Source organism: Saccopteryx leptura, chromosome 9 (assembly GCF_036850995.1).
Source record: "Saccopteryx leptura isolate mSacLep1 chromosome 9, mSacLep1_pri_phased_curated, whole genome shotgun sequence".
Classification (NCBI taxonomy): Eukaryota; Metazoa; Chordata; class Mammalia; order Chiroptera; family Emballonuridae; genus Saccopteryx; species Saccopteryx leptura.
The window spans coordinates 79,098,143-79,120,331 of NC_089511.1; positions in this window are offsets into that span (position 1 = coordinate 79,098,143).

Here is a 22,189-nt window from a genome sequence, read left to right on the forward strand (position 1 = left end):
AGATCAGGAACAAGGCAGGGGTGCCCCCTTTCACCACTCATATTCAACATAGTTCTGGAAGTCCAAGCCACAGCAATCAGACAAGAAAAACAAATAAAAGGCATCCAAATTGGAAAAGAAGAAGTAAAATTATCATTATTTACAGATGATATGATATTGTATATAGAAAACCCTAAAGTCACAGTCAAAAAATTACTAGACCTGAGAGATGACGTCAGAGTAATGGCAGGTTAGGAAGCGATACCAATAAACCTCCCCCAAAACTCAACAAGATCTTCAACCAGAAACTGAAAAACCTATCCTTGGAGCCTCCAGATGTTTCGCAATACTCCCGAAGGTATGGTCGAGTGAAAAATTGACTAAATATATAACCAAACCCTGAAGGAAATAGGGAGTAAGAAATGCTCCACCTTCCTCACTAACCTAAACAGGACGGCTTTCTCTGGGAACTGTGAATATAGAAACTGAGGTGGGCAAAGGGGGTGAATAGATCCAGGCCGCGGCACAAACGGCCGAACCAGGCTGTGGCACGGAGATCCAAGCCGAGGAAAAACTGATCCTGTGGCAACCAGGGCAATACAAGCTAACAATCGCACCAAACCCAGACAAAGAAAGACAAGCAGGGCAGCCATTTTACCTGATCTCCTGGTCGGCGCGCACAGATAGTGGGCGAGAGATTTCTTCCAAAGCCCCGGGAGTGGGTGCCCGTGTTACCCCACAGAGAGGCAGAGTCAGAGGCCTTTGTGTGGGCCAAAAGCAGAATCTCTGAGCAGCCCCAGTGCCCTGGGAAAGCCGCGCATGGGAGGGAGCGAGAACTAATTCCAACGGTGGAACTTTTCCGTGCTGGTGAGTGTTTCACTCAGAGGGAAACGCGGCCAGCCTGATATCCTGGTCTGCGCGCGCAGATAGCGAGAGATTTCTCCGAGTGCCTCGGCAGTGCGCGCCTATGTTATCGCACAGAGGGGCAGATTCAGGGGCCTTTGTGTGGGCCAAAGCGGAATCTCAGGCCGCCCCAGTGCCTTGCAAAAGCCGCGCACGGGGATGGAGCGAGAGCCAATTCCAAGGCTGGAACTTTTCCATGCGGTTGGGGGTTTCACTCAGAGCGTGAGACTGCCAACCGGATATCCTGGTCTGCGCGCGCAGATAGTGAGCGAGAGTTTCCTCCAAGCGCCCCAGGAGTGGGCACCCACCTGTGTTACCGGACAGAGTAGCAGAGCCAGAGGTCTTTGAGAGGGCGGAAACCCCGCCTGATTATGCTAGCAGCTCTGACTGACTGAGCCTTACCCAGAGCCCTGTGCTGAGTGGAAATAGAGTGGGGAGTTGCCAGCTCTTTGAGCCTCTTACTATCCAGGCAGAGGCAGCAGCATCCCCATAGCTGGATTATCAGGCTACTAATTGAGGAAGGAAAGACTAGGAGAAAGGCTCCAGGAACACGGACTCTCTCACTGTCGGAGCCTATAAATGCTAATGAGCCTCGACTGCCAACGAGACTAAAGCACAATACATGATATCGCCATAGAGACTTATCAACTGCAAACCTCTACCTGAGCGTGCCAAAGGGGCAGAACCCGGGGTACAGAGTCATCGACCAGGAAGAGGGAGAGAAAAGAAAAAGCAAGAAGATAACCTCTCAAAATCAAGAATAATCCGCAGACTTTATAACCTATCCCATTTTATTATATTTGTTTGTTTGTTTCTCTTATCTTCATTCTTGATATTTTTTTTCCTCCTCCAATTTGGCCGATTAACTCTCTGCTGGTCTTACTCTCTCCTCTCCTTGAACTACACTACCCATAAGTGTTACATCTCCCATTATCTTTTCTCTCCTCTTTCTTTCTCTCTATGAGGGTTGCACTCCAAAACCCTTAACTCTTTCTCTCTCTCTCTCTCTCTCTCTCTCTCTCCTCTTTTTTCTATTTTCTTCTTTTAGTGGTTCCCTCTTTTTTTCTCCCTCTCTCTTTCTTTTCTCCCTCTATATTAGTTTATTCCTTTCTCCTTTACATCTCCTCTCATTCAAACCTCAATAACAAATAAATTCTCTTAACTGGGACTGAAACTTATGTTTGTGGCATTTTAGGAGGTTTTTACTTAACCTTTTTAACTCACTAGCAGTGCTCCCATCCCTGGCTCTCCATTTTATCTAGTTCTTGTTCCACTAAATACAATAGTAATTTTTTATATATATAATTTTATTTTTTTAATGGGGCGACATCGATAAATCAGGTTACATATATTCAAAGATCAACAAGTCCAGGTTACCTTGTCTTTCAATTATGTTGCATACCCATCACCCAAAGTCAGATTGTCCTCTGTCACCTTCTATCTAGTTTTCTTTGTGCCCCTCCCCCTCCCCCTTTTCCTCTCCCTTTCCCCCTCCCCCCATAACCACCACACTCTTATCAATGTCTCTTAGTTTCACTTTTATGTGCCACCTACGTATGGAATAATACAGTTCCTGGTTTTTTCTGATTTACTTATTTCACTTCGTATAATATTATCAAGAGCCCACCATTTTGCTGTAAATGATCCGATGTCATCATTTCTTATGGCTGAGTAGTATTCCATAGTGTATATGTGCCACATCTTCTTTATCCAGTCGTCTATTGATGGGCTTTTTGGTTGTTTCCATGTCCTGGCCACTGTGAACAATGCTGCAATGAACATGGGGCTGCATGTGTCTTTACGTATCAATGTTTCTGAGTTTTTGGGGTATATACTCAGTAGAGGGATTGCTGGGTCATAAGGTAGTTCACAATAGTAATTTTTTAACTTGTCCCCCCATTTTTCTCTTTCCCTCTTATTCCTCTCATCATAACTCTTAGTCAACCAACACCTAAAAGCAAATAATTTAATTCTTGACCCAAATTTTTTTCCTTATTTGCTTTTTGTGGGTCCATACACCCTTCTTTTTTTCTTTCTTTCTTTCTTTTTTTTTGCCCCTTTATTGCTTTTCCCCAATTCAGGCCCACCATTACAGGCATTGTTTGTTATAATTCACAGTTCACCACAAGATTTTCTCAAGAAAGAGGGGAGAGGAGAGGAGAGGAAAAAAGGAGGGGGGGGGAATAATTTCCTTTTTTTTAATTTTTATTTTATTTTATTTTTCTTTATTTCATTATTAATTTTTTTTAAAAAATCAACTCTTTACGATTTTTTATTTTTTTAACTTTTTATTCTTTATTAAATCTCATTAATACTATCAATAAAACCACCCTCAGATGCCATTAAGGAAGAGAAAATCGAATATCATGGATACAAAAGAAAGAGAGGTAACACAGCTAGATGAGGAAAAAATCTATGGAGAAAAAATTTAATATATTGGAAACCTTGGAGCTAAATGACAGAGAATTCAAGATAGAAATCCTAAAAATCCTCCGAGATATACAAGAAAACACAGAAAGGCAATTTAGGGAGCTCAGAAAACAACTTGTCGAACACAAAGAATATATTTCCAAGGAAATTGAAACTATAAAAACAAATGAAACAGAGATGAAAAACTCAATTCACGAGCTGAAAAACGAAGTAACAAGCTTAGCAAATAGAACAGGTCAGATAGAAGAGAGGATTAGTGAAATAGAAGACAAGCAACTTGAGGAACAACAGAGAGAAGAAGAAAGAGACTCAAAATTTTAAAAAAATGAGATAGCCCTACAAGAATTATCTGACTCCATCAAAAAGAATAACATAAGAATAATAGGTATATCAGAGGGAGAAGAGAGAGAAAATAGAATGGAGAACATACTCAAACAAAAAATAGATGAGAACTTCCCAAGCCTGTGGAAAGAACTAAAGCCTCAAGTTCAAGAAGCAAACAGAACTCCAAGTTTTCTTAATCCCAACAAACCTACTCCAAGGCATATCATAATGAAATTGGTACAAACCAACAGCAAAGAAAAAATTCTCAAGGCAGCCAGGGAAAAGAAGAATACAACATATAAAGGAAGGCCAATTAGATTATCATCAGATTTCTCAGCAGAAACTCTACAAGCTAGAAGAGAGTGGACCCCAATATTTAAAGTCCTGAAAGAGAGGAACTTTCAGCCACAAATACTATACCCATCAAAGCTATCCTTCAAATATGAAGGAGAAATAAAAACATTCACAGATACAGAAAAGATGAGGGAATTTATCATCAGAAAACCCCCACTCCAGGAATTACTAAAGGGGGTTCTCCAATCAGATACAAAGAACAACAACAACAAAAAAACAGAGCCACAAGTAAAAGCTCCAAGAAGAACACAATAAAACCAAATTTAAACTGTGACAACAACAAAAAGAAAGGGGGAGAGAAGATGGAGATTAACAGTAGCAAAGGACGATGGAGTGCAAAAGTTCTCACAAAATAATGCGCTACAATGAACAGGGTAGGAACCCTTTTCATTACTTAAAGGTAACCACCATTGAAAAAACCACCACAGAAGCACATGAGATAAAAAAGATAGCAACAGAGGAAAGATGTATGGAATACAACCAAATAAAAACAAAAGATAGAAAAACGAAAGAGAAGGATCAAACAAGACACAAAACTAACAGAAAGCAAGATATAAAATAGCAATAGGGAACTCACAAGTATCAATAATTACACTAAATGTAAACAGATTAAACTCACCAATAAAAAGGCACAGAGTAGCAAAATGGATTAAAAAAGAAAATCCAACTGTATGCTGCCTACAGGAAACTCATCTAAGTAACAAGGATAAAAACAAATTCAAAGTGAAAGGCTTGAAAACAATACTCCAAGCAAATAACATCCAAAAAAAAGCAGGCGTAGCAATACTCATATCTGATAATGCTGACTACAAGACAGCAAAAGTACTCAGAGACAAAAATGGCCATTTCATAATGGCTAAGGGGACACTGAATCAAGAAGACATAACAATTCTTAATATATATGCACCAAACCAAGGAGCACCAAAATATATAAGACAGCTACTTATTGACCTTAAAACAAAAACTGACCAAAATACAATCATACTTGGAGACCTCAATACACCACTGATGGCTCTAGATCGGTCATCCAAACAGAGAATCAACAAAGACATAGCGGCCTTAAATAAAACACTAGAGCACCTGGATATGATAGACATCTACAGGACATTTCATCCCAAAGTGACTGAGTATACAATTTTATCCAGTGTACATGGATCATTCTCAAGAATTGACCATATGTTGGTCCACAAAAACAACATCAGCAAATTCAGAAAAATTGAAGTTGTACCAAGCATATTCTCTGATCATAAAGCCTTAAAACTAGTATTCAACTGCAAAATAGAGGAAAAAAATCCCACAAAAATGTGGAAACTAAACAACATACTTTTAAAAATGAATGGGTCAAAGAAGAAATAAGTGCAGAGAACAAAAGATATATACAGACTAATGAAAATGACAATACGACATATCAGAATCTATGGGATGCAGCAAAAGCAGTGATAAGAGGGAAGTTCATATCACTTCAGGCATATATGAACAAACAAGAGAGAGCCCAAGTGAATCACTTAACTTCACACCTTAAGGAACTAGAAAAAGAAGAACAAAGACAACCCAAAACCAGACGAAGAAAGGAGATAATAAAAATCAGAGCAGAGGCCCTGGCCGGTTGGCTCAGCAGTAGAGCGTAGGCCTGGCGTGCGGGGGACCCGGGTTCGATTCCCGGCCAGGGCACAAAAGGAGAAGTGCCCATTTGCTTCTCCACCCCCACCCCCCTCCTTCCTCTCTGTCTCTCTCTTCCCCTCCCGCAGCCAAGGCTCCATTGGAGCAAAGATGGCTCCTTGGCCTCTGCCCCAGGCGCTAGAGTGGCTCTTGTCACGGCAGAGCGACCCCCCGGAGGGGCAGAGCATCGCCCCCTGGTGGGCAGAGCATCGCTTCTGGTGGGCATGCCGGGTGGATCCCGGTCGGGTGCATGCGGGAGTCTGTCTGACTGTCTCTCCCCGTTTCCAGCTTCAGAAAAATACAAAAAAAAAAAACACACACACACACACACAAAAATCAGAGCAGAAATAAATGAAATAGAGAACAGAAAAACTATAGAAAAAATTAATAGAACAAAAAGCTGGTTCTTTGAAAAGATCAACAAAATTGACAAACCCTTGGCAAGACTTACCAAGGAAAAAAGAGAAAGAACTCATAGAAACAAAATCCAAAATGAAAGAGGAGAAATCACCACGGACACCGTAGATATACAAAGAATTATTGTAGAATACTATGAAAAACTTTATGCCACTAAATTCAACAACCTAGAAGAAATGGATAAATTCCTAGAACAATACAACCTTCCTAGACTGAGTCAAGAAGAAGCATAAAGACTAAACAGACCTATTAGTAGAGAAGAAATAGAAAAACCTTTAAAAACCTCCCCAAAAATAAAAGTCCAGGCCCTGATGGCTATACCACCGAATTTTATCAAACATTCAAAGAAGACTTGGTTCCTATTCTACTCAAAGTCTTCCAAAAAATTGAAGAAGAAGCAATACTTCCAAACACATTTTTCGAGGCCAACATAACCCTCATACCAAAACCAGGCAAGGATGGCACAAAAAAAGAAAACTACAGACCAATATCTCTAATGAATACAGATGCTAAAATACTAAACAAAATACTAGCAAATCGAATACAACAACATATTAAAAAAATAATACATCATGATCAAGTGGGATTCATCCCAGAATCTCACGGATGGTTCAACATACGTAAAACGGTTAACATAATACACCATATCAACAAAACAAAGAACAAAAACCACATGATCTTATCAATAGACGCAGAAAAGGCTTTTGATAAAATACAACACAATTTTATGTTTAAGACTCTCAACAAAATGGGTATAGAAAGAAAATATCTCAACATGATAAAGGCCATATATGATAAACCAGCAGCTAACATCATATTAAATGGCACTAAATTGAAGGCTTTCCCCCTTAAATCAGGAACAAGACAGGGTTGTCCACTCTCTCCACTCTTATTTAATGTGATACTAGAGGTTCTAGCCAGAGCAATCAGACAAGACAAAGAAATAAAAGGCATCCATATAGGAAAAGAAGAAGTAAAGGTATCACTTTTTGCAGATGATATGATCCTATACATCGAAAACCTCAAAGAATGCACAAAAACACTACTAGAAACAATAAGCCAATACAGTAAGGTCGCAGGATACAAAATTAACATACAGAAGTCAATAGCCTTTCTATATGCCAACAATGAAACAATTGAGAACGAACTCAAAAGAATAATCCCCTTCACGATTGCAACAAAAAAAATAAAATACTTAGGAATAAACATAACAAAGAATGTAAAGGACTTATATAATGAAAACTATAAACCATTGTTAAGGGAAATCGAAAAAGATATAATGAGATGGAAGAATATACCTTGTTCTTGGTTAGGAAGAATAAATATAATCAAGATGGCTATACTACCCAAAGCAATATACAAATTTAATGCAATTCCCATCAAACTTCCAATGCCATTTTTTAAAGAAATAGAGCAAAAAATCATCAGATTTATATGCAACTATAAAAAACTCCGAATAGCCAAAGCAATCCTAAAGAAAAAGAATAAAGCTGGGGGCATTACAATACCTGACTTCAAACTGTATTATAGGGCCACCACAATCAAAACAGCATGGTATTGGCAGAAAAATTGACACTCAGACCAATGGAACAGAATAGAAAGTCCAGAAATAAAACCACATATATATAGTCAAATAATTTTTGATAAAGGGGCCAACAACACACAATGGAGAAAAGAAAGCCTCTTCAATAAATGGTGCTGGGAAAACTGGAAAGCCACATGCAAAAGAATTAAACTGGACTACAGTTTGTCCCCCTGTACTAAAATTAACTCAAAATGGATCAAAGATCTAAACATAAGACCTGAAACAATTAAGTACATAGAAGAAGACATAGGTACTCAACTCATGGACCTGGGTTTTAAAGAGCATTTTATGAATTTGACTCCACAGGCAAGAGAAGTGAAGGCAAAAATTAATGAATGGGACTACATCAGACTAAGAAGTTTTTGCTCAGCAAGAGAAACTGATAACAAAATAAACAGAAAGCCAACTAAATGGGAAATGATATTTTCAAACAACAGCTCAGATAAGGGCCTAATATCCAAAATATACAAAGAACTCATAAAACTCAACAACAAACAAACAAACAATCCAATAAAAAAATGGGAAGAGGATATGAACAGACACTTCTCCCAGGAAGAAATACAAATGGCCAACAGATATATGAAAAGATGCTCATCTTCTTTAGCTATTAGAGAAATGCAAATCAAAACTGCAATGAGATACCACCTTACACCTGTTAGATTAGTTATTATTAGCAAGACAGGTAATAGCAAATGTTGGAAAGGCTGTGGAGAAAAAGGAACCCTCATCCACTGTTGGTGGGAATGTAAAGTAGTACAACCATTATGGAAGAAAGTATGGTGGTTCCTCAAAAAACTGAAAATAGAACTACCATATGACCCAGCAATCCCTCTACTGGGTATATACCCCAAAAACTCAGAAACATTGATACGTAAAGACACATGCAGCCCCATGTTTATTGCAGCATTGTTCACAGTGGCCAGGACATGAAAACAACCAAAAAGCCTGTCAATAAATGACTGGATAAAGAAGATGTGGCACATATACACTATGGAATACTACTCAGCCATAAGAAATGATGACATCGGATCATTTACAGCAAAATGGTGGGATCTTGATAACATGATACGAAGCGAAATAAGTAAATCAGAGAAAAACAGGAACTGCATTATTCCATACGCAGGTGGGACATAAAAGTGAAACTAAGAGACATTGATAAGAGTGTGGTGGTTACAGGGGGAGGGGGGAAAGGGAGAGGGAAAGGGGGAGGGGGAGGGGCACAAAAAAACTAGATAGAAGGTGACAGAGGACAATCTGACTTTGGGTGATGGGTATGCAACATAATTGAACGACAAGATAACCTGGACTTGATATCTTTGAATATATGTAACCTGATTTATTGATGTCATCCCATTAAAAAATAAAATTATTTATAAAAACAAACAAAAAAATTACTAGAACTGATAAATGAATTCAGCAAGGTGGCAGGATATACAATCAATACTTAGAAATCAGAGGCACTTTTATACACTAACAATGAACTGTCAGAAAGAGAAATTAATGAAGCAATCCCCTTCACCATTGCAACCAAAAAAATAAAGTACTTAGGAATAAATTTAACCAGGGAAATTAAAGACATACTCAGATAATTACAAAACACTGATAAAAGAAATCAGGGAAGATACAAACAAGTAGAGGCATATATACCGTGCTCATAGTTAGAAAGAATAAACATCATTAAAATGTCTTTATTACCCAAAGCAATTTATAAATTTAATGCAATATCGATTAAAGTACCAATGACTTACTTCAAAGATATAGAACACATATTCCAAAAATTTATATGGAACTAAAAAAGAACACAAATAGCCTCAGCAATCTTGAAAAGGAAGAATAAAGTGGGAGGTATCACACTTCCGGATATCAAGTTATATTATAAGGCCATTGTACTCAAAACAGCATGGTACTGGCATAAGAACAGGCACATAGATCAATGGAACAGAACAGAGAACCCAGAAATAACCCACAGCACTATGGACAATTGATATTTGACAAAGGAGGTAAGGAAGTACAGTGGAGTAAAGACAGCCTCTTCAACAAATGGCATTGGGAAAATTGGACAGCTACCTGCAAAAAAATGAAACTAGACCACCAACTTACACGACTCACAAAAATAAACTCAAAATGGATAAAAGACTTAAATATAAGCCGGGAAACCATAAGCATCTTAGAAGAAAACATAGGCAGTAAGCTCTCTGACATCTCTCACAGCAATATATTTGCTGATTTGTCTCCACAGGCAAGTGAAATAAAAGACAGGATAAATAAATGGGACTTTATCAAACTAAAAAGCTTCTGCACAGCTAAAGACAATAAGAACAGAATAAAAAGACAAACTACACAATGGGAGAATATATTTGACATTGCGTCTGATAAGGGGTTAATAACCAAAATTTATAAAGAACTTGTAAAGCTTAATACCAGGAAAGAAACAATCCAATCCAAAAATGGGCAAAAGAAATGAATAGACACTTCTCCAAAGAGGACACACAGATGGCCAATAGGCATATGAAAAAATGTTCAACATCATTAATGATTAGAGAAATGCAAATTAAAACCACAATGAGACATCACCTCACACCAGTCATAATGGCGCTCATCAATAAAATAACACAGAATAAAGTGCTGACGAGGATGTGGAGAAAAGGGAACCCTCCTGCACTGCTGGTGGGAATGCAGACTGGTGCAGCCACTGTGGAAAACAGTATGGAGATTCCTCAAAAAATTAAAAATGGAACTGCCTTTTGACCCAGCTATACCACTGTTAGGAATATACCCCAAGAACACCATAGCACTGTTTGAAAAGAAGAAATGCACCCCCATGTTTATGGCAGCATTGTTCACAATAGCAAAGATCTGGAAACAGCCCAAGTGTCCATCAGTGGACGAGTGGATTAAAAAGCTTTGGTATATATATACTATGGAATACTACTCAGCCATAAGAAATGATGACATAGGATCTTTTACAACAACATGGAAGGGCCTTGATAACATTATACTGAGCAAAAGAAGTAATTTAGAAAAAACTAAGAACTATATGATTCCATACATAGTTGGGACATAAAAATGAGACTCAGAGACATGGACAACAGTATTGGGATTACAGGGTGCAGGGAGGAGAGGGAAGGGGTTGGGGGAGGGGAGGGGCACAAAGATCATGGCTTTTCAGCATTTGCCATATTCCCCCTTTAATCTATAGACAGACAGCAAATATTTACTTATGGTGTTTCCACTATAAAGACTGCTGTCTTAGGGACAAATGCTGATGAACTATTTCAGCAGTTCCTCCTTCTTCAAAGACTTATATGTCAACATAGAGCTCCATGTTTCATAGGACATACTCAAGCTCACTCCATGCTCCCTGGAGCTTTAGCACAAAGGAATGCCTTTTTTTTTCTTTTTTGTTGTATTTTTTCTTTTATTTATTTATTTTTTGTATTTTTCTGAAGATGTAAATGGGGAGGCAGTCATACAGACTCCGCATGCGCCTGACCGGGATCCGCCTGGCATGCCTACTGGGGGGGGGGGGGGAATGCTCTGCCCATCTAGGGCAACAGAGCATTCTGGTTGCAACAGAGAATGCAGCATTCTGTTGCAACCAGAGCCATTCTAGCACCTGATGCAGAGGCCATGGGGCCATCCTTAGTGCCCAGGGTGGCTTTGCTCTGGTGGAGCCTTGGCTGCGGGAGGGGAAGAGAGAGACAGAGAGGAAGGAGAGGGGGAAGGGTGGAGAAGTAGATGGGCGCTTCTTCTGTGTGCTCTGACTGGGAATCGAACCCGGGAATCCTGCCAATGCTCTACCACTGAGCCAACTGGCCAGGGCCTAGGAATGCCCTTGTTGATCAAGCTACCCAAAAGAAAATTATATGGAGCAACCATGACAGACCGAGCAAGTCAGTCTTATACTATTCATCACCAGAACGCTGCAGCCCGGTGTAAACAGTTTCAACTTTCTCGGGAAGCAGCACGGCAGATTGGGAAATCCTGTCCAAGGGGTCCTATACTGCCCCTTCATTTGGAGTTAACCCTCAAGGACCCCTACCAGGACAACTTTGACAGATGGATGTTACTCATATACCTTCATTTGGCAAACAATCGTATGTCCACATTATAGTGGATACATATTCCGGATCTATAGTAACCTCTGTCAGAACAGGAGAGGCTGCTAAGCATGTTATATAGCTCATTTTCTGTATGTATTGTACTATTATTGGATTTCCTAAACTGGCTAAACTGAAAATGCTCCTGCATATGGAGCAAAAGCATTTACTGTATTTTGTCATGCTTACAATCTTTAAAGTTAAGGTATTATTAAAGGGTACTCAGCAAACATTTTAAGGTCAATTTAAAAAAAATTTAAAAGGGGGTAGTCATATCCTGGAACACCTACGGGTCTACCATATCATGCTTCTTGCTTAAAAAAAAAAATTTACACTTCTTTTGAATGCTGATGAACAGAAGACACCAAATCTTTTTCACCTGCAAACTACTACCTTCTTTATTAGATCCAGCTAATAACACTGTTTTGTCTTTTTTCAAATAGCTCCAGATATATGGAAAAGATTTATATAGGCGGATGGGGATCCTCAAACCCCTCAGTGAGATCTTCTGACCATGGCTTTTATGATACCTAGAAGCAGAAAAAGCCCAATAGAGATCAGGGGAACTACCAGCTTTTAAGATACACCTTTAAAGGCTCCAATGCCCCAAAGGGGTCTCATAGGATGCCATCTGGGTCCTGCTTCAATAGTGGAAAGGAAGGTCATTGAGCTAAAGCCTGCCAGGCTTACATGCCTCTGCTGTGAGGAAACAGGGACACTGGAAGGTAGGCTTCCCCCTCGCTCCTCTAAGGGAGGGTTCAGTCTCTTCCAGCCCTGCTCCAGCCACCTATGACCTAACCTTGCCCAGAAAGCTGGGGTTTGCCACTGAAGGCTGAAGGTGCCCAGGGCCGTCGGCCCTATTTACGACACTGTGGATGAGCCTAGGGTATTTTTTCCAAGAAGCAGGTAAACTGATCTTATTTGCACAAGGGCCACTTAACTATGTTTTGCCTGAATAGTCAGGTTTTTTATTCTTCCCTCAAAGATCTCTGTTGTGGGTGTTGATAGTCCTATTTTCTGCTGCTTTGCTTAATATATAGTGTTTCTTTTATCCCTCCTACCTCAATGCCCCATTCATATTTCAGGCTGGGACCTACTCCTAATTTAGAGCTCTCTTTCCCCCTTTTGCCAACTTCTATTATGAATCTACCTTTGCCACCCAGGTTAGTGTATCCCAAGGTTCTCTTTACCATGCCACAGTCTCAGAGCTCCAGGGTAAAGCAACCTGGTCTCATCTCTCCAGGCAGAGGAGAACAGAAGCTCCATATCCACACATGCTGCAAATGGCTTTTCCAGTCTACCTGAATCATTACCTGCTAGAAGCAGCAGTCATTGGGACTTGGACATGAGCTGCAAAGTATAGAATGGTGACAACAATTCCAGTGCCATGCGGACTTTTCCTGGATGTGGACTTTTCCTGGACTCCTGCTCCCTGTGACAGCTCCTAACAGACTGAACTGTGGTTGGGTTGCATTTTTCAGGAATTTGGGATGGTGATGGGGCCAACTTGTACTTGGTGAACATGTTAAGGACACTACTCTTTTATGGATTCTTGCTGTATTGGCCAAGAGTTTGCTTAAAGGCTTTTAATCACTGTAAAAAAAATAGAAGACTGGATAAAGAAGATGGGACACATATACACCAGAGTATACTATTCAGCTAGAAGAAATGATGACATCGGATGACTTACAGCAGAATGGTGGAATCTTGATAACATTATGCGGAGTGAAATAAGTGAATCAGAAAAAAACAAGAACTGCAGGATTCCATACATTGGTGAGACATAAAAACGAGACTATGGACAGGAGTGGGGTGGTTGCGGGGGGTGGGGGGAGGGGAGGAGGGAGAGGGGGAGGGGGAGGGGTACAAGGAAAACTGTATAGAGGGTGATGGAGGACGATCTCTCTCTTTGGGTAATGGGTATGCAACAGAACTTAATGGCAAGATAACCTGGAAATGTTTTCTTTGAATATATGTACCCTGATTTATTGATGTCACCCCGTTAAAATAAAAATTTATTTATAAAAAAAAAAAAAAGAATATCCAGTGCCCAGGCCAGATGACCATGTAGCTCCACTCTATCCAATGCACATGAGTTGCTGTGCCGGTGCTGATCACAGAAAGTGGAACTCGCCTCAGCTGGGCGAGTTAGATGCTTTTCCTTAGGATACCACTCGCCTCAGCTGGGCGAGTTAGATGCTTTTCCTTAGGATACCACTCTATCAAGGGTTGTTAGGTCCTGAACCAATGCTTTCCACTGCTGGCCCCTGGATGTGTCAGCTTTGGACCTCCCTAGCAGAAACCCAGTGCAGACCAGTGGGAGACACTGCCCGTGACTGGCCCTCAGCAACCTTTTTGGAGCTACAAGCATTTAAGAGTTTGAGGCTGCCTGTGCTGGACCCAGCTGTACATGGAAATACGTAGCTGCACTCCTAGGCTGGCTTTTACCCACTCTGGTCCTGGGGGAAAGTCTGCTCAAATGGCCAAGTTTCCCTGAGTCCCACCTTTTGCAGCCTGTCTGCTGGCTGCTTGTTAGGCTCAGACGCTGAAAAAGCCTCTGCTAGAATCTAGAGCAGTGGTAGTCAACCTGGTCCCTACTGCCCACTAGTGGGCATTCCAGCTTTCATGGTGGGCAGTGGCAGAGCAACCAAAATATAAATAAAAAGATAGATTTAACTATAGTAAGTTGTTTTCTAAACATTTATTCTGCCGCCTGACCTCTGGTGGCACAGTGGATAAAGCGTCGACCTGGGAGCACTGAGGTTGCTGGTTCTAAACCCTGCACTTGTCTTGTCAAGGCATATATGGGAGTTGATGCTTTCTGCTTCTTTCCCTTTCTCTCTCTCTCTCTCTCTCTCCCTCCCTCCCTCCTCTCTAAAGTGAATAAATAAAAATAAAAAATAAATTTTAAAAAAAGTTATAAAAAAAATAAAAAGATTTATTCTGCCAAACTTAGTGAAAATCTGACATAAAGTACTTGGTAAGTAATTATTATTATATACTTTAACGTGCTGTAACTCTGCTTTATAAATTTTATAAAGTAAAGTTACTTCCCTACTTTATAAATCACCATTACTGTGGAACTGGTGGGCAGTTAGAAAATTTTACTACTAACAGAGATACAAAAGTGGGCAGTAGGTATAAAAAGATTGACTACCCCTGGTCTGGAGCCTGTGGCAATTCAGGGATTAGGAAGGGTGGTGGGTGTGGCTCCATCCCTCAGCCCCAGGTGTCAGTCTGAGACTTTTTTCACAGACTTCAGTAGGGTGTGGCTCCAGGAGTCCAGTGGGTGTGGCCTGAGTCTCAGAGGTATGGTCTTCCTGCTCTTTAGATAGATTCAGCTGAGTTTCTGGTGAGGTGGAAGCATCAGTCATAGACTCAGGAGAGTGTTGGGGGGAGATCCAGTCTTAACACCAGAAAATTGAGTCACTCACACGCCCCCTTATTCCTGGCCTCTCAGAATGACCCATTACCATGTCTGGGGTAGGAGAGACTCCTGAGGGCAGAGCAGCTGCTTTTCCCCAGGCTGATATCATTCAGAGGGGATTGCTCCACCCAAGAAAGATGGTGACTGCAGTACTGGAGTATGATTCAGCACAGGGATTCTGGTTTCTGTCCCCCACAGTGTTTCTCCCTGGGCCTCCAATTTCACATTCTCCTCCCGCAACTCCAGTCCTCTCAGCTCTCCCCTACCAGAGCCCTGGGTTAGTGGCTGTGAATGAGGTTTTCTGCGCAAGCCCTTTAAAACAGAATCTGCATCTGAGAGGTGTGTCTCTTTCTTGTGGACAGATACCCGGCTCTTTTCAAAGCTAAATGCTGTCTGCGAGGTAGCAGTTGGAACTTCTGCCTACTCCGTCACCATCTTTCTTGTCTTACTATCTTTCAAGTGAGTTCCAACTGGAGCTATGGCTAGACAGCTCCAGTTACTCAAAATAATGCAGTGTTTATTTAATGCTTCTCTGCAACCACAGCGTGTACCTCCCAGCCCTGGTCCTGTCCCTGCCCTTTGTTGAATGAGTATGGTCTGGCCATCCTTGCCAGGTATGCCTCGGGCCAGGCTCTTTGGATCACTGCTGCCCAATACAGGTTTCAAACCTAACTTTGGTGACAGGTCTTTGATAATGCTGAGGTTCCTGCTGAAGGCAAAGAGTTTCTTTTCTCTCTCTGAATCTGTGTTTGGGTGGAGGGATGGGAAAGGGCCAAGCAGGCCAGATGGCCTCCTACACAAATAGGCCTTGAAAGTAGCAACTTACCAGTATGCTGTGAATTCTGGGGCATAGAAGGGCCCTTTGAACATAGATCTCTAGGTCTTCCTAAAAGTCTGGAACCCTCTGATACAGAAGCCCCTTGAGGACCTTGGTCAGCCATCAAGGTTCTCATTGCCACCCCTCCAACCAACCACATGCATAAATACCCACTGACTCACTGGGCTTGCCCAAGGAGCAGCGTTTCCCCTCCCATATCTAACTCTTGGCCCATCGTTTTCTGGTTTGACTTGGGTGAGACTAGTGATGGGATTCAAATAAGTTAACAACTGGTTCTCTGCTCTAATGACCGTTTTAAGTATTAAAAAGATATACCAAAAGATAGTTTATTACTTAAAGCATTTAATACTTAAATAAGAATAATAAAAGAAAAAAAACAAAGCTAGATTGTGTTATGTTTTAAAATAGTAGTAAAAAATATTAAGTAATACCTTACAAAAAAAATAAAACTGTTATTTAAGATATTTTCATATTTCTTCTTTTTTTATTATTTTTAATGGGGTGACATTGATAAATCAGGGTAGATATGTTCAGAGAAAACATCTCTAGGTTATTTTGACATTTGATTATGCTGCATTCCCATCACCCAAAGTTCAATTGTCTTCCATCACTTTCTAACTGGTTTTTGTTGTGCCTCTCCCCTCCCCCAACCCTGTCCCTCTCCTCCTCCCCACCCTGTAACCCCCACACTCTTGTCCATGCCTCTGAGTCTCATTTTTTTTTTTTTGTATTTTTTTGAGGTTGGAAACGAAGAGTCAGTCAGATAGACTCCCGCATGCGCCGGACCGGGATCCACCCGGCACGCCCACCAGGGAGCGATGCTCTGCCCATCCTGGGCATCACTCTGCCGCAATTAGAACCATTCTAGTGCCTGAGGCAGAGGCCACAGAGCCATCCTCAGCGCCCGGGCAAACTTTGCTCCAATGGAGCCATGGCTGCGGGAGGGGAAGAGAGAGACAGGAAGGAGAAGGGGAGAGGTGGAGAAGCAGAAGGGCGCTTCTCCTGTGTGCCCTGGCCAGGAATCGAACCCAGGACTCCCGCACACCAGGCCGATGCTCCATTGCTAAGCCAACCGGCCAGGGCCTCTGAGTCTCATTTTTATGTCTCACCTATATATGGAATCATATAGTTCTTAGTTTTTTCTGATTTACTTATTTTGCTCACTATAATGTTATCAAGGTCCTTCCATGTTGTTGTAAATGATCCGATGTTATCATTTCTTATGACTGAGTAGTATTCCATTGTGTGTATGTACCAAAGCTTTTTAATCCACTTGTCCACTGATGGACACTTGGGCTGTCTCCAGATCTTCACTATTGTGAACAATGCTGCCATAAACATGGGGGTGCATTTCTTCTTTTCAAACAGTGCTATGGTGTTCTTGGGGTATATTCCTAAAAGTTGTATAGCTGGGTCAAAAGGCAGTTCCATTTTTAATTTTTTGAGGAATCTCCATACTGTTTTCTACAGGGGCTGCACCAGTCTGCATTCCACCAGCAGTGCAGGAGGGTTCCCTTTACTCCAGATCCTCATGAGTACTTGTTCTGTGCTGTTTTGTTGATGAGCGCCATTATGACTGGTGTGAGATTGGTATCTCATTGTGGTTTTAATTTGCATTTCTCTTATGATTAGTGTTGTTGAGCATTTTTTCATATGCCTATTGACCACCTGTATGTCCTCTTTGGAGAAGTGTCTATTCATTTCTTTTGCCCATTTTTGGATTGGATTGTTTTTCTTTCTGGTGCTGAGATTTACAAGTTCTTTATAAATTTTGGTTATTAACTGCTTATGAGACGCATTGTCAAATATATTCTCCCATTGTGTAGTTTATCTTTTTATTCTGTTCTTACTGTCTTTAGCTGTGCAGAAGCTTTTTAGTTTGATATAGTCCCATTTGTTTATCCTGTCTTTTATTTCACTTGCCCATGGAGATAAATTGGCAAATATATTGCTGCAAGTGATGTCAGAGAGCTTACTGCCTATGTTTTCTTCTAAGATGCTTATGGTTTTATGGGTTACATTTAAGTTTTTATCCATTTTGAGTTCATTTTTGTGAATGGTGTAAGTTGGTGGTGTAGTTTCAGTCTTTTGCAGGTAGCTGTCCAATTTTCCCAACACCATTTGTTGAAGAGGTTGTCTTTACTCCAATGTATGCTCTTACCTCCTTGTCAAATATCAGTTGTCCTTAAAAGTGCGGGTTTATTTCTGGGTTCTCACTTCTGTTCCATTGATCTATATGCCTGTTCTTATGCCAGTACCAGGCTGTTTTGAGTACACTGGCCTTGTAGTATAACTTGATACCCGGAAGTGTGATATCTCCCACTTTATTCTTCCTTTTCAAGATTGCTGAGGCTATTCATTTTCTTTTTGGTTCCATATAAATTTTTCAATATGTGTTCTATATCTTTGAATTGAGTCATTGGTATTTTAATTGGTATTGCATTGAATTTATAAATTGCTTTGGGTAATATAGACATTTTAATGATGTTTATTCTTCCTAATCATGAGCATGAAATATGCCTCCACTTGTTTGTATCTTCCCTGATTTCTTTTATCAATGTTTTATAATTTCCCAAGTACAAGTCCTTAATCTTTTTGGTTAAATTTATTCCTAGGTACTTTATTTTTTTGGTTGCAATGGTGAAGGGAATTGCTTCCTTAATTTCTCTTTCTGACAGTTCATTGTTAGTGTATAAAAATGCTTCTGATTTCTAAGTATTAATTTTATATCCTGCCACCTTGCCGAATTCATTTATCAGGTCCAGTAGTTTTTTGACTGAGACTTTAGGGTTTTCTATATACAATATCATATCATCTGCAAATAATGATAGTTTTACTTCTTTTTTTCCAATTTGGATGCCTTTTATCTTTTTTTCTTATCTGATTGCTGTGGCTAGGACTTCCAGAACTATGTTGAATAAGAGAGGTGAAAGTGGGCACCCCTGCCTTGTTCCTGATCTTAAGGGGAATGCTTTAAATTTTTGCCCATTGAGTATGATGTTGGTTGTGGGTTTGTCATAGATGGCCATTATCTGTTGAGGTATTTTCCCTGCATCCCCACTTTGCTGAGAGTGCTTAATTTTTCTGCATCTATTGAAATTATCATGTGGTTTTTCTTCTTCCTTTTCTTTATGTGATGAATCACATTGATTGATTTGTGAATATTGTACCAGCTTTGCCTCCCAAGAATAAATCCCACTTGATCATGGTGTATGATTTTTTTCATATATTGCTGAATCTGGTTTGCTAATATTTTGTTGAGGATTTTAGCATCTAAATTCATCAGTAATATTGGCCTATAATTTTCTTTCTTTGTGTTGTCTTGCCTGGTTTTGGAATCAGAATTATGCTTGCTTCATAAAAGGAGCTTGGAAGTCTTCCTTCCTCTTGAAATTTTTGAAATAGCTTGAGAAGGATAGGAGTTAGTTCTTCTTTAAATATTTGGTAGAATTCACTTGTGAAGCCATCAGGCCCAGGACTTTTCTTTTTGGGGAGTTTTTTGACAACTGTTTCAATCTCATTTGTTGTAATTGGTCTGTTTAGGTTTTCTGATTCTTCCAGATTAATTTCTGGAAGATTATATGTTTCAAGGAATTTGTTCATTTAATCTAGGTTGTCTAGTTTTTTGGCGTATAGTTCTTCATAGTATTTTCTTACAATATTTTGTATTTCTGTTGTGTCAGTTGTTATTTCTCCACTCTCATTTCTAATTTTATTTATTTGAGTCTTCTCTCTTTTTTCTTTTTTAGTGAGTCTGGTTAAAGGTTCATCTATCTTGTTTACCTTTTCAAAGAACCAGCTCCAGTTTCATTGATCATCTGTATTGTTTCTTCAGCCTCTATGTCATTTATTTCCTCTCTGATCTTTATTATTTCTTTCCTTCTACTAGCTCTGGGTTTTACTTGCTGTTCTTTTTCTAGTTCTTTTAGATGCAGGGTCAAGTTGTTTATTGAGCTTTTTCTAGCTTCTTAAGGTATGCCTGTAATGCTATAAACTTCCCTCTCAGGACTGCTTTTGCTGTGTCCCATTAAATTTAAGTTGATGTATGCTCGTTATTGTTCGTTTCTAGGAATTTTTTTATTTCTTCTTTGATCTCATTGTTAACCCATTTACTATTTAATAACATGCTATTTAGTTTCCAAGTGTGTGAGTATTTTTCAGTTTTTCTGTTGTGGTTGATTTCTAGTTTCATGCCATTATGATCAGAGAAAGTGCTTGATATGATTTCAATCTTCTTAAATTTGTTGAGACTGCTTTTGTGCCCTAACATGAGGTCTATCCTAGAGAATGTACTGTAAGCACTTGAAAAGAACATATATTTTGCTGCTTTGGGGTGAAAGGTTCTGAAGATATGTATTAAATCGAGTTGATCTAGTGTGTCCTTTAAGTCTGCTGTTTCTTTCTTAATTTTCATTTTTGAGGATCTATCTGGTGATGTTAGTGAGATATTAAAATTCCATACTATTATAGTATTGCTGTTGATCTCACCCTTTAAATTTATTAAAGTCTGCTTTATATATTTAGGTGCTCCTCTATTAGGTGCATAGATATTTATAATGTTTATATCTTCCTGTTGGATTGCTCCCTTTATCATTATGTAGTGACTTTCTTTATCTCTTACAATAGCCTTTGTTTTAAAGTCCATAGAGTCTGATATAAGTATTGCTACCCCAGTTTTTTTCTCATTTCCATTTGTGTGAAATAATTTTTTTCATCCTTTTATCTTTAGTCTATGTGCATCTTTTGTTTTAAGGTGTGTCTCTTATAGACAGCATATGTATGGGTCCTGTTTTCTTATCCATGCAGCTACCCTATGTCTTTTGATCGGATCATTTCATTCATTTACATTTAATGTTTAATTGATATGTAGTTGTTTATTGCCATTTTATTCTTTAAAACTGTATTCCTCTTTTGCTATATTCTTTTTCTCCTTTCATCTATTTACAACAGGCCCCTTAGCATTTCTTGCAGCCTTGGTTTGGTTGTAGTGAATTCCTTGAGGGTTTTTTTTGTCTGGAAGGCTTTTTATTTCTCCTTCAATTTTAAATGATAGCCTTGCTGGATAAAGTAGTCTTGGTTGTAGGCTCTTGTTCTGCATTACTTTGAATATTTCTTGCCATTCCTTTTTGGCCTCAAATGTTTCTGTTGAGAAATCAGAAGTCATCCTTATAGGGGCTCCTCTGTAGGTGATAGTCTTTTCTTCTCTAGCAGCTTTTTATATTTTCTCTTTATCACTTAGCTTTGGTATTTTAATTATGATATGTCTTGGTGTAGATTTCTTTGGGTTTCTCTTTAATGGAGTTCTCTGTGCTTCTTGAACTTGTGAGATGTTTTCCTGCCTTAATTGAGGGAAGTTTTCAGCTATGATATGATTGAACAAAGTCTCTATCCCTTGTTCTTTCTATTCTTCCTCAGGAACCCCTATGATGCGGATGTTATTTCTCTTCATATTGTCACAGAGCTCTCTAAGAGTTTCTCAGACTTTTTGAGTCTCTTTTCTTTTTTCTGCTCTGCTTCCATGCCTTCATTTATCTTGTCCTCTAACTTGCTGATTCGATTCTTTGCTTCATCCATCCTGCTTTTAATTCCTTCCATTGTGTTCTTCATTTCTGATCTTGTATTTGTCATTTGTGACTGATTTTTTTTATTATTTCAATGTCCTTTTTTATATTTGCTATCTCTTTATTTAGGTGTTTATAATGACCATCTATTGTTGTTCTAATATCTTTGAGCATCCTAACAATTGTTATTTTAAATTCTGCATCTGGTAATTTGGTTATATCTGACTCATTCAGGTCCTTTTCGGGGGATTTCTCTTGATTCATTTGTGTTGTATTTTTCTGCCTTCTCATTTTGTCTGTGTAAAAGAAGGTTTTGGCCACTGGAGTCCACTGGGTGTGGCATCTGTGTTCCGTAAGTGTGGTCTGTCTGCAGGCCCACCACTCCCTCTGCTGCTGCTGCCTACGGCATTCAGGTATGGGCATTGCCGGTGAATGCCCACTGGGGCTGTTGCTGTGGTTTCCACCTCCTCTTCACGGGAGAGGCTGTGATCAGGTGCTCGTGTGTACAAGCCTCGGTGGCCTTGCCTTTGCCCTGCCCCTGCGGGTGGCGTTATGCTTGGCCCTGAGGGCAAGGGTTAGCACCTTTGCTCAGCTGCAGGTCTCCACCTGATT